The sequence below is a fragment of the Callospermophilus lateralis genome, chromosome 15 (genome assembly GCF_048772815.1).
Source record: "Callospermophilus lateralis isolate mCalLat2 chromosome 15, mCalLat2.hap1, whole genome shotgun sequence".
In the NCBI taxonomy this organism is placed as follows: Eukaryota; Metazoa; Chordata; class Mammalia; order Rodentia; family Sciuridae; genus Callospermophilus; species Callospermophilus lateralis.
The window spans coordinates 54,571,123-54,584,985 of record NC_135319.1 but is presented as its reverse complement, the minus strand read 5'-3'; the positions used below and the strand labels follow the sequence as shown (position 1 = coordinate 54,584,985).

At 37.8% G+C, this 13,863-nt stretch overlaps 1 protein-coding gene across 6 annotated transcripts in view; it reads right to left on the bottom strand.

Annotated features, from left to right (window-relative positions):
* Positions 1-13,180, bottom strand: part of Ccser2 (coiled-coil serine rich protein 2) — a 142,371-nt gene extending 129,191 nt beyond the window's left edge. For all 6 annotated transcript variants that reach the window (XM_076834493.1, XM_076834500.1, XM_076834494.1 and 3 more), the window contains exon 1: positions 12,966-13,180. The gene's annotated coding sequence lies outside the window, so the exon portion shown is untranslated. The remainder of the gene's footprint in view (positions 1-12,965) is intronic.
* Between the last annotated feature and the right edge of the window lie 683 nt (positions 13,181-13,863).

The window sequence follows — 13,863 nt, the reverse complement described above, 5'->3', positions numbered from 1 at the left end:
CAATATATTTCAAATAATATCTGAGATCCTACAGAACTGGCTTATAAACTCCTGTTTATCAGTTTCTGTTTACCTAAGTAAAACAAACACCAATTCATGACACTGATTTTTTTCCCACCTCTCCAGAAATCACATTGGATTATTAACCCTAATAAAGAAAACAATCTCTCTGTGAAAGTTTCCTTCCCGCTTAATAATTTATTCTAATCTTAATATCAATTGCCACTCATATCTACGGTACCAAATTTACATTTGTCTGAGAAGAAACTTAAAACTTTTGGCATAAAACATTATTGAAAAAAATACTAAATTACAAAAGAAATGGAGTATGACACAATCTTAGGCTCAGTATTATTATGATCTCTAAATGCTAACTCCCTGTGTGATTTCATTAAAGTATTTTAGATACTGACTCATACAATTCTTAATAGCAACTAGGACACCCATACTTTAACATTTTAGTAAAACCCCTCAAAGTAGTTAAAAGAAATTAATCCCAAGAGTACTGCCACTGAGAATCTTCTCAATTTATTAAATATCAAATCAACTAAAGTTAGGTGCAGAACAATAAAATGTAAGTTTGGTTTAGTTTTGCAATGACTAGAGGAGAGACTAATCAAATTTAATAGTGTAAAATATTCAAGAATTTATTTGTGGAGCACAAAATTAGAAAACTTGTTTCTTCTGAAAAAGTAAAAGTTGTATATTACAGAGAAAACATTTAAGAATTACTCAAAGCAAATGTAGAGCTTGTTTCAATTAAAAAAAAAAAAAAACCCTAAGAAGAATCAATTTCCTGAAGAAATCGACACTTCAGGGAAGCTTTTAGAAGCGTTTAAGGAAAGGTAGGTTAGTGAAGGGACAGAAACCTAAAGAAAATGCTCAGTTTAACTTAATAAACCAAAAAATGTACCCACCAAACAAAGCATGCAAAAATAGAATGGAAAAAATGATATTACCAGAGTCCCCTAAAGAATTGGAAATAAACAATACATAAGTTGTGGTTTTCCTAAAAACACCACAATAAGAGGAAAAAGGCACTGCTAAGTAATGAGTATTATTTTTAAAATAACTCTTCAGGGCTGGGGTTGTAACTCAGCGGCAGGCAGCTCGTGCCAGGCGCTGGGTTCGCACCACATAAAAATAAATAAATAAAATAAAGGTATTGGGTCCAACTACCACTAAAAAATAAAAATTTAAAATAAATTTAAAAAACTAAAATAACTCTTCATATGAACATAGCTAAATACAAGAAAATGGAATAGGGAAGCAAACCAATCAACTACCACCAAAAAAAAAAAAAAAACTGTTAAAGTTTCTTATACATTAAGCCTTAAAAAATACTGTCACCACCTCAAGATGTTAGAGGTGACTAAAAAATCAACCGAGGAAAATGAAAAATAATGTTCTAAATAGATGACATGAAAACACTAGAAGTATAACTGGATGGTATAGGCAGATGTTTTTAAAAACAGACTGAGGAAAAAATATTAGAGGTAGAGCTTCCCAATTGAAAGCCAGTCAGCCCTGATCATTAAAAGGAAGTTAAGGAACAAATACAAATTTTATAAATAAATGAGTTGATAAACAATTAAACTATAAAATGGTGAACTTTATTGTACAGACTCCATCTTCTCATGTGAAACAATTCCATTTGTGTATGACAACAGTCTCATTTGTCAGACCAAATGAACTAGGTAGGTCATATTCCTTGGACCTTAGAGACAGAGTAAGACACTTGCCTGGAATGGTTTTTTAAAACCTTTAATAGGCTAGGGATGCAGCTCTGTGGTAGAGTGCTTGCCTAGTATGCATGAGGCCCTGAATTTGATCCCCAGCACTATAAAAAATTGAACTAAAATTAAATTTTTTAAAATATAAAACCTTAAACAGTACTCATATGTTGCAGTCTGTTTATGGCTCCATAAAATTTGTTGAAACCCCAATGCAATTATTATCAAGAGGTGAGATGTTTAGAAGGTGATTGGGTCATGAGGCAAAACCTTCATGAATGATAAGTGCCTTTATAAAAGAGGCCCAAGGGAACTGATTTTTCCCCATCTACCATGTGAGTACAGTTAAAGGTCTCTGAAGAAAAGAGCCCTCACCAGAGAGCAAACCTGCTGGTGCCCTCATCTTAAAATTCCAGCCCCCAGAACTGCAAACAGTAAGAGAGAGAGAGACAGAGAGAGAGAGAGAGAGAGAGAGACTGACTGACTGTTTGCAGTGCTGGTATCAAATCCAGAGCCTCACTCAAGCCAGGCAAGTGCTCTACCACTGAACATTCACTGGAGAAAAGATAGCCTATTCAACAAATGGTCTGGCAAAACTGGAAATCCATATGTAGCAAGATGAAATTAAACCTCTATCTCTCACCCTGCCCAAAAGCCAACTCAAAGAGGATCAAAGTCTTAGGCACTAGAACAGAGACCCTGGGCCTAACCGAAGAAAAACATAGGCCCAAATCTTCACCAAGTCAGCCTAGGGTCTGACTTCCTTAACAAGACTCCTAAAGTGTAAGAAGTAAAATCAAGAATCAATAAATGGGATGGATTCAAATTTAAAAGATTCTTCTCCGCAAAGGAAACAATCAATAAATAACGTGAGGAGAGAGCCTACAGATTGGGAGAAAATCTTTTTATCACATGCACCTCCAGTAAAGCATTAATCTATCTATTGGTTCCTTAAAATTAATTTTGCATATTCTAAAGCAATCTTGTCCCACTTAATAATGGGGCGTATTCTTGCTACAATAGGAATAAAATAGAAAATATCCCAAGGCATAATATATAGTGAGGGTAAATGTTTCATAACACTTGTTTCAGTTATATGTCTACTTTGTGTGTACACTGTATAAAATATATTTCTACTGATAGTCACTACAGTTTAAAAAAAAAAAAAAGCTTGAAGAGCACAACATCATAATATGAAATTTGGAAATTTTCCCACATGAAGTGATCAAAAAGCACCTGAGATTCCATGTTAGGAACCAGAACTACTCAGGGTGCATCAAAGCATGTTTGCAAGTATGGCAGGTAGGACTCTGCTCTTCTGCTCTCTTGCAACACAACTCTCCATAGAGTCACTTGGTTAACAATAGTAAAAACAGAAACAGCTGACAGTCTACTGATAAAGACTAATTGCTGTTCTATCAAGAGGTCTTTCCAAAATGAGGCTCTTTTTTAACATCTTCAGCTCTTAAGATTTAAATGCACATTGGAAAAATCTTCTTGTGCAAATTGTCTAAGAAACTTTTTCTGCATAGGTACTGCTTGAAATATAAAGACACAACCACAAACTTGCTTCTCCAAAACCCGCTAGCCTGAGCTGACACTGCCACCTTTTGGCAAGTGCAAAGAACTGCTCATCTTTGTGGTTTTGTTCATATACCTCCACTCTTTACCCACCTTCAGGATTTAGCCTCTTAGCCTCAAAAGGATTGTACACAATGTCACCACTTTGCCTGCCTTTGCTCTTAAGAATAATGTCACTGGTGTTTCATGCCATGTCTCTCCTCACTCAAGAGAGCTTCCTGACACTTGAAATTCCTCAGTACTACCCAAAGTTACTACTTTGGACTCATTATCTAGAGCTGTCCTAAGTTTTAACCCCATCTAGAGAAAGACAGTCAGACAAGTTCAACTACAAGTCCTTGTACAACAGTGAGCTGGGAGCCTCTAACCATCCTCTTTAGCCCTCTCCAGTCATGAACAAGAGAATACAAAGTACAATGTTTCTTACTCAGCTGGGTACTCTGTTTATATCCTTGATGTTAATTCTCCCAGCTCCCTCTAGATTTCCCCAACTTCTGGGTTACAATGCACCTGACAATATGCAAAAATTCTCAAACCCATCCTGCCCTCTTCAACACTGTCTCATTTCTTGATTAAGAATCTTTATCATCTCTAACCAGTATTCCAGGCCAAGCCACCTTAATTCCCTTTGATCCATTCTTTAAACTTTTCCCAAAATATTCAAAATTATAAGTCTGATCATGTCACTGCTACACTTAAAATCATTGTGTGGCTTCCCAAGGTATAAATGCCTTATACCACAACTAATAGCAGCCGCTGATATTTATTGAGTAGTTGTGTGTTGTGTTCATCTATTACCTCACTTAAATCTCACAATCCTGTATACTGATTTTTTAAAATTTTTATTTTGTAGATTTAAGGAAATCAAAACTTGAAGAAACACATCCTCTGCCCAAACAGAGCTAGTGAGGGCAACTAAGATTACAATAGCCTTTGAAATCTGGTTTGGGGTCTCCTTTTTAGCCACTCACCACCACCACTACCCAACAAACCTGCCCTAAAGGTTAGAGGGTTGAGAGTTTCAGCCCTACCCCCAACCTTCAGGGAGGGAAGAAGGGATGAAGGTAAAACAAATCACTGTGACCACTGATGTAATCAATCAGAGCCACATTATGATGCCTCTATAAAAACCCAAAGGACAGGGTTCAGAGAGCATTTGGATTGCTGAACATGTGGAGGTGCCTGAAAAGTAACACACACAAATAGGGTATAAAACTCAGTGCCCCTTCCCACATACCTTGCCCTATTCATCTCTTTCATCCAACTATTCAATTAAATCCTTTGCAGTAGTCTTTATAATAAATCAGTAAACCTAAGTGGTTCCCAGAGTTCTGTGAAATGCTACAGCAAATTAATTGAACCCAAGGAGAGAGTTGTATGAACCCTGATTTATAGCCAGTCAGTCATCAGTACAGGTCATAATCTGGAGTTTGCCACTGGCATCTGAAGTTATGGCAGTCTTATAGGACTCAGCCTTTATCCTACAGGATCTAATGCTACTTCAGGGAGACAGTGTCAGACATAAGATAAACTATAGGAGATTCATTGTCAGAAGTGTGGTGTTGAGTGGTATATAAGAACTTTGGATTTCTTCCTATCTATTAATACTGACCCAGATATTCCACTATTACTGTATTACTATGCCCATTACACTGTATCATAATCATTTTACAGACTGTGATCTTCTCTTATTCAGCCTCTCATTGCTAATACTAACAAGTCAGGAACATTGGAAACAGCCAAAAAAGGGTCTGTTGAATTATAAAAGAACTTATGAATTGATGAAATATAGAAGTGAGACAAAGATTTCAGAGAAACCTGAGTAACTCACAAGTAGAGGTAGAGAAAACACTGTGGAGAAGTTAGGAGTGGGATCAAGCTTAAGGAATGAGTTTTAAGACATGCTGTTTTGTGTGGAGGGTAGCTAAAGACAACACACAAATAGAAATGTCAGGGGAAAAAAAATACTGATGAGGAAAAATCCAGACAAAAATAAAGACTTGGGAAATATAATAAATTATCAACAAATCTTATTATTTGCTAATGAGAATAAATATTCAATAAATTCCCTAAGATTCTTTGTGGTATGACTCTGTCTATAAGAATGATATTTGATTGCTCATGTGTATATCCTGTACAAATTGAAGGATGTAAATACCCAATTACATGGGTCAATCAAAACTGGGTCAACACTAAGTAACTATTTGCTTGACTCAATCATTCATTCAACAAAAATTTACAGGGGTAAGCAAACTAAAATATAGTAAATATAGAAAATGTCACAGGAACACAAACAGAGAATATTAGGAGGAATGAGTAAAAGAGACAGGACAAAAAAATGCCCACAAGCTTTGCTAGAAGAGGAAACACAAAAAAGATAAACTGATTTAATGAGATAACTAAGATGATGAGTGAATTCTAGAAAAAATGTGCAAAACAAGACATGCACAGTTTCTCATCTTCATGAAACCATGGCAAAAGATGACGGCAAGGCAGCTCATGGCGGACTTTCTATACACTGATAAGGAATTTAACCTTTATCCTATAGTCCTACAATAAAAAACACTGATAAAAAAATCAGATACATGTTAGAATCCCTGAAAAAGCAATCCATATTCCCTAAAGCAGAATGCTTGTAGAAATAGGTGGATAAGAGGCAAAAAAAAAAGGGGGGGGGACTAACTTCTGTAGCCAACAGGAACTTTTTCATCAATAATAGAACCTGACAAGATCTATCTTTCAGAAGTCTAGCCACAGATCTGAGGCTAGGGGAAGAAAATGTGGAAAGAGATGAAAGAAGAGGATTAAGAAACAATTGCAAAGATGCTACAGCCCAAAATGTAGACTACTATTTACTCAAAAATGAACCACAGAAAGAGGCACATAAAGTGCTGCAACTAATATGTGCTTTCACCATTTTCTGAATTTACATCATATATCAACTCAATCATAAGCAATTACAGTAAAATTGTGGTCAAGTATAATAGAAAAAAAGAAGGGGTGGTGAAAAGTAGCTATAAAAATTTCCCCTGAAAAGCAGTTCATACAAACTTCAAATAAAAGTTTTTTTAAGGATTTTAATTTCTATTTAAAAAAAAAGAAAAGGATTTCATAAAACTACCATATTGACAGATTACCATATCAAGGTATCTAATAAAGCTGATCAATCCTTCTTTCTTAACACAGTTCACTTGACTTCATGGATGCAACTTACTCTTAATTCTCCTCCTTCGTACTGTACTTCTTATTCTCCTTTGCTAGTAGTGTCTCAGCCTCTCTCTGTAAACAGTATAGGTTTTCAAGGGAAGTTTTTGGACTTCTCCTGACACACTCCCTAAATTATCTTACTTAGTTTTCATGACACTGATCTGCCAATCATCAGAAATTTATGTCTCCAGTCCAGACTTCTGCCCTGAATTGCAAACTAATGTATATCCAGCTGTCTATACAATATCTCCACTTAGATTGCTAACTTGGCATGTTCAAAACTAGACTCATTATTTCCCCCTAAAATCTGCTTCTTCTGCAGTCTTTCTCATCTCAGTAAATATTAACTTTATTCTTCCAGTTTTTCAGGCCAAACCCCAGAGGCCACATCTAATCCATCATCAAATTGTTGGCTCTGCATTCAAAATGTATATAGAGTGGGAATGCTTTTCCCAATCATGACTAAAATCAATAACATCACCCACCCAGGATTATTGTTTGAGCGTGCTAAATGATCTCATTATGCCCTGCCCATGACATAACTCTATATGGCAGCAGAAAAGACCATTTAAAACAAGTCAAGACTCTCCAGTGACTTCCCACCTTCAAAGTAAAAGCCAAAGTCCCACTGGCCTAAATTGCCATATATGATCTGACCTTCCTCTACCCAACTCACCTCTCAGACCCCATCTTCTACCAATCATTTCCCTCAAAACCACCATTGATGTACATGTCACTCCTTGAACATAACAAGCATACTGTGACTCAGGATATTTACACTTCTGTTCCACCTTTATTAAATGTTTCTCCCCTACAACCTCCCTCATATCTGCACAGATTGCTCTCATTTCAAGATCTCTACTCAAATACCTTTCCTAACCATCTTGTATAAATTGACAATTCCCCCCAAAATGCTCTTTTCATGTTATTCTGCTTTATTTTTCCCCCATGAACTATAAAATCTGAGACACCACATATGTATTTATTTATTTTATGACCATTATTTAGAATGTAAGCTCCACAAAAGCAGATAATTTGTTCACTGTACTATTCCTAACAAATGCTCATCCATCTGGAATGGAAGGATGAATGAAGAAAGGAAAATCCAGTCAGGATCTAGTATAAAAGTAGGGATTGAAGGAATTTTCAGTGTAAAGTTCTCCAGCCCTTAGAGAAACAATGACTACAAGAACTGTCCAACAATAGCCAGATCTACAACCCCAGCTAGTGCCAATAATAAACAAGGGTTGACACATCCCTACTATGGGGAAAAACTACAGAGAGGAGAGGGAGAAGATGGTCATCCCTGCTTTCCTTGAAAAGAAACATCATTTAGATATTTCCTGTAAACTTGCCTACCAACTCTGACCAAAACAACATTAAGCTCATTCTACACACTTAATAGCTGTTATGAATAGTTCCTGCTTTTCTAAACTATGGTCTTCTGAGAAAACTGTAACTCCCAATCCTAAAACTGGCTGCCAAGACATAATGGTCAGAGAAAGCTCTCAAATTTCCCCAAAGCACTCAAGCTGCAACCAAATATCATTAACATGATAGCAACAACTTAGAGAACCTTCTGGTGTCTGCCTCTCTTTGTTGTCCCTGGTGTATATACCAGTGGCGTAGTCATCAAAAAAAAAAAAAAAAAAAAAAGATTTTGCTATATTAGTGTGGAGGGAAGGGGAGGTGGGAGAATTCAAAGAGTGTGTGTGAGTGTGTGTGTGTGTGTGTGTGTGTGTGTAAACATACTTATATTTCCACTTTAAAGAAAGGTTGAATGGTGAGGAATAAAAAACATACCTGCTAAAATATGAGTTATCACCTGGGCTTTTCAATACCAGACACCAAAAGAGATTGTGGTCCCTGAGATACTCAGTATTCCTTAGCTAAAAATACCATGTCTTGCATCCCCCATTCCCACATTCAGAATGAAGATATGGGACAGTAGTCCCTCCCAAATTGAATGGCTGAGAACAGTGTCACATCAGTCATCTCTTAAAAAGAAATAACATGTCATATCATCTCCTTGCTTTGAAACATCTAGTATCTTTTAAATGCCTAAGTCCAAATTCTTAGCACAGCAAATAATTCATCTTTAAATCTACTAAATATGTACACATATAAAAAAAAAAAAAAACAGTGCCTAGTGAAAGCAATCAGGCTGTCCACTCCTTCCTAGCCATGTTACCTTTAGCAGATCACTCTGCATCTATAAGTTTTCTCCTGCCCAAAAGGAGAATACTAAAAGACCTATCTTTTAGGGTTGCTATGAGGACTAAGTAAGAAACTGCATGCCAAATCCTCGCACAGTATATATTCTAACTAACGTCCTGGACTATCTCATCTATCTAGAATGCATCACTTCCCAAAGACAGCAGATAACCAAAGTTTAGCTTCCATGTATTTCAGAATAATTAACAAGAGCCCAGTTAGAAACAACATTCCAATTAATTCTGAATCAACAAAATCTTCAATTAACCAATATATTGTTTTCATGATAATTTATTTTTAAAAAGCAAGAATCAAAAAAAAAAAAAGAAAGAAAATATTCATGTATTTAAAAAAAACTAGGTTCTTTTACTTTGTCTCCCTGTTCAAACTCAGGAAGAAAAAAATGGAAATTAATAAGAATGTGGTTTTCTATAATGTAAAATCCACATGAATAAAATTCAATCCCAATTGCATACGTAATCTACTAAATACATACCCATATAACAAAACAAACTCTAGAAACTTAATAAAAGTATGCATCAGGTAGCAGAATAATTTCATTCTAAGACTTCACAATTAAAACACAAAAATCACAAAACTTTTTTAAAAAGTCAGTAATTCTAGTAATACTAAAAAATACTACAAACTCTTCAATACTAAAAATAACAAAAATAAAGCAGATCAGAAACACTTTTCAAAAGATTAAATACTTATGGTGCCAGTGATATTGAAAATGATGAAAGGATTTCAGTAAATTTATAACTGAAGGACAAACAATTCATAGAAAGGAGAGAACAGAACGAGAAAAACACTGCATTTGCTTTTCGACTATGGGCTGTGATGTTAGACGGCAAGTACTTTAATACCCATTTTTAAAAACAAAAGATTATAAAAATGTAAGATAGAATTGGTCAGCTAAATTCTGCTAGAGGCAGTGTATAGCAATACCTATCTAAAGTAAATCTGGCAATCTTTTTTGAAATTGATAAAAACCTTCAAACCATCTGACCTTGAAATCCCTCTCCTTGGCCTTTAACCTAAAGGAAAGAAGTAAAATGAAGAACAACTATATTAAATGCACTTATAAAATAAGCAACCTAGATGTCGAGCTACTAAAAAATAAGTAATTCAACCCACTGTAACATTGTATAATAATCTAAAGGTATAAAAACTATAGCAAAAAGAAAATAAGTATGAAAGTGTTAAACATTATATTTATGATTTGATTACAGTATAAAACCAAATAGGTATGACCAAAAATAAGAAAAATTAAAAGCTTATTCTGATTTTTTAAAAAATTCTTTAACATTATGTTGTTCCAATAAAAAGCCTATTGGAATTGATCAGGACCATCAAACTAAATACACACTTCAAAACTGACTTTTCAGAGGCATGAAACAACAATAAACAATTTTTTACCCTAAAAACCTATCACACAGGAGTAAATGGATTAGCTCTTCTCACATAAAGACAAACCATACATGCAATTTTAGCCATGCTATTAGCCAACTGTAACCTCATTATATTAAAATCTCTTTTACCATCAAAATTTAACTGGGGATCTCCATCTGGTGATCAGAGGCTACTTATTACAAAGCATCTGGAGAGAGAACCTCAAACACCAAAGTTAAAACTATCTGGCCAAACAGAATGGTGAAGGTTCAGTTTCCCTTATGTTCCCAGATGAATTATTATGTTTCTCAACCATTTCAGGGCTCTAAAGCCCTAAGAGTGGCAGCTAAGGATTTAAGAAGAAAATGACGCAGATTTGCACTCTGTGAAAATTTGTTGACTTCCCCATTTTTCTATAACACCACCATGAAGCAGTGGAAAATATACAAACATGAGGTCAGAAGATGTGAGACAGAGATGACACTATGCAATCTCAGGCATTTTACTTGTCTTTTCAGGCTTTAATTATTTAATAGTAAAATTTTCAAATCGAACCAAATAATCTGTAAATTCTTTCAAGTTCAATACCTGTTAAAGTAACAGACCCCTTTCCCAAACACACCAAAGTCTCTCATTACCGTTACTCAGATGGTAAAACAATTATTAAAGTTTAGAATTAGGAGACTAGAGGCAAAGGTGAAATACAAAGATGATCAAAAGACTTGGACAGTCATCTGAGCTCTGGCCCTGTCTACCCATGTGACCCTAAGCAAACTACTGCACTCAAAATAAAGTTCTAGGACCAGTAAAGCACCAATCCTTATTGGTCATGCCCTTCTTATTCCTGCATCATAAAATGGACTGTTTTTATCTGTCAGAACTAGGATTTCATTCCTAATCAGCAATGATTTTCACTTTGTTCTTGGGTTTTTAAAAGCACTTTGTACATTCATCTTTTCTAAATTTTCTGATACTGAAAAATACAGTCTAACATATTCTGCCTATTTTAAAGCTGTATTTAAGCCTGAAGCCATTCCTCCAGAACACATACAGCTAATAGTTTTGATACCTGTGCCACAAAACATTATGTGCTTAAGTTGCAAACTTAAAAAGAAACTCAAAAGCCTGTTTAAGAGAGACATATAAACAAATCATTAACTACCAATTGGCAAATGCTATCTGCATAATGTATTGTATCTTATTGGATCAGAGAAGACAAAAGGGATAAGACTTCCAGAGAAGACTCAGGTGTTATTTTAGTAAGGTTGTGAATGGCAAGTTGTTTACTAGGAAGAGAAAAATTTTCAACAGAGGGAACAGTGTAAAACCACAAAGGAAGATGTCATCTTTTGAGAGCTACAAATAGTCTTAAATGGAAAGGGCAGGCATCATGGTAGAAGAGAAACTAAAATGTAGACAAACACCAGAAATTATGAAAGCCTCAATTTACTCAAATAGATTATGAAAAGTCATCAATGGGCTTCTAAACAAGAAATCAAAGTCCTCATCTTTCTCCATACAATAAAAAGCATTGAGTTAAGGCAACAAGCAAAAAATACTACCTGTAGAAAGGTAGAATAAAAAATTAATGAATTCCTGCTCTCAAGATGGCTTCTAGCATTATATTACTATGGGATCGTAATATAACACTGAAATAAGACATTATTAATTGTGGCTGAAAGTTGTATTTTTAACCCAAAGATTATTTGAGGTCAATGTCGCTGAGAACACTAAAGAAAACAACCAAATCAGAAAATAGCAAAGCAAACAATAAAGTCTGAAAAGAAAACTGACTTCAAGCAAAACATTTAGCAATGTTTATATACTTATCATATATTACAGACTATAAGTCCGATTACAGCCTATAAGATAGGTTTTGTACCTATCTATCTTTTGCAGAAGGAGAGTATCTTAGATTTGGGTAAACTAAAATCTCCTTAAATTAAAGTCTCTTTTGAAAATGATGTTTTAAAAAACCTCTGGCCAAATGAATAGGTTCCATAATAGTTTGATGTTCAGGAGAAAACACCTACTTTGAAAAGGCTAAAGTTCATGTTCTCTCTCCTTTAAGAGTGAAAACCTACATATCAATCTGAGACTGCAAAAAGTCCGTGCATCAGTAATTTCCACACTGCTAAGGCCTAGTTAGGAACAGCAAGTCTAATTGGCTGGATAGCCTACAAAGATGAATTTGCAATTATTGAAATTCAAACTTAAGCTTAGCCACAAACGACCACATCATCAGAGTAATTCCTCCTCTTACTGTATCAAGAAACACGGTGCATTATACAAATGGATAAAAATAGCAGACGTCTAAAGAAGAGAAAGCAACAGCATCTGAACTCACAGAAACGGTGTGATCCACCAAAGTTTTATCTCAGGATGTATTTTTAGGGGGTCTTTGTTTTGGCCCAGTAATTAAAAAAAAAAAAAAAAAAATCCACTCATTCAGAGCACCTCGGTACTTTTCCCTATCAACCCTCAGGAGCATCCCGGCTCTGAAATCACTGGGCATCTCAGCCTCGCCCAGATTTCCCCAGAGCAAAAGGCGGCCGCCGCTGTGGCCAGTGCCGGTGGCCCACGGCCCCCGGCCCCCTGCGCCTGTCACAGCCCGAGGGGTAAGGGGGTCCGGCCTCCCCGCTCCACACCCGCCCACCTCAGGCGGCTCGAGGGGCGCTCGCGGGGCCGCCTTGGAAGGCTGCCTCCCTTGGGCCTCTGCTTCTCCCCGGACGCCCAAGCCTCTGCCCCACCCTGGACCGCGCCCCCATTACGGGCTACCCAGGACACTCGCCGCGACCCCGGCGCCAGCACCCGCTCCGGCCTGACCCCAGCTCTCACCGTGCGGAGGTCGCACAGCCTCCTCTCGGCCCTGGCCCGGTTGCGGGTCGCCCAGCGACCTGCGGGCCCCAAGACCGAAGGCTAGTCGAGGGGCCGCCGTCACATTCCGGTCGGCCCGGGAACACGACAGGACACAGCCAGCATCGCCTCCACGGCCTCAGGGAGCGCCGGACTCCAGAGCCGCCGCGCCCCCTCCCTTGGCCGGGGCCCGCCTGGACTCCGCCCTCCAGAGCCCGCTCAAGGCGCGCGCGCAGGCCCTCCCAGGGACGCCCGTGCGCAGGCGCGAGACTTACGAGGCAAGGCCCCGCCTTTAGGTCCGCCCCCTCCTCCTGACTCCAGCTCGGCCCACCTCGCCCCCGCCCTCTCTCCAGCCTCCCCCAGGCTCCGCCCCAACCCCGAGAACCACCCCTCTCTGTTGACCTTGCCTCTCTGCCCCCGGACAGGTTGTTGTTCTGCCCAACCAGTGATGCCAAGTCTGCGAGATCCTAGGACGAACCCCTGGACTAACACTTACTTGCTCCTTGACCTTAGTCAAACCTGTCAGCTCCTCCAGACTGAAAAGTTATTAGTGGTCTCAGCACCAGGCCTGACAGAGTTCCTCCAACATTTTGTGTTTCCAAGTCCATACTGCTTCCTATATGCTCTGGGGCATTCCTGAAACACAGCGCCATGCCTACCTCACAAGAACACTGGATCTGACTGGGACTGAGGGAAAATACCATACACAGTGCTAAGATTCAAAGCTGTACTATGGTGATATTCATCTGAGATCCTTTTACCAGGAACCAGATTATCCTTCTCTTTAGGGCTTCCATCACTGAGGCCATCTTCCCCTCCTTCTGTCCTAGAGGGCTGGACCCGCCCTTGAGACTCCTCCTTCTCTTGATCTGGTCAACAG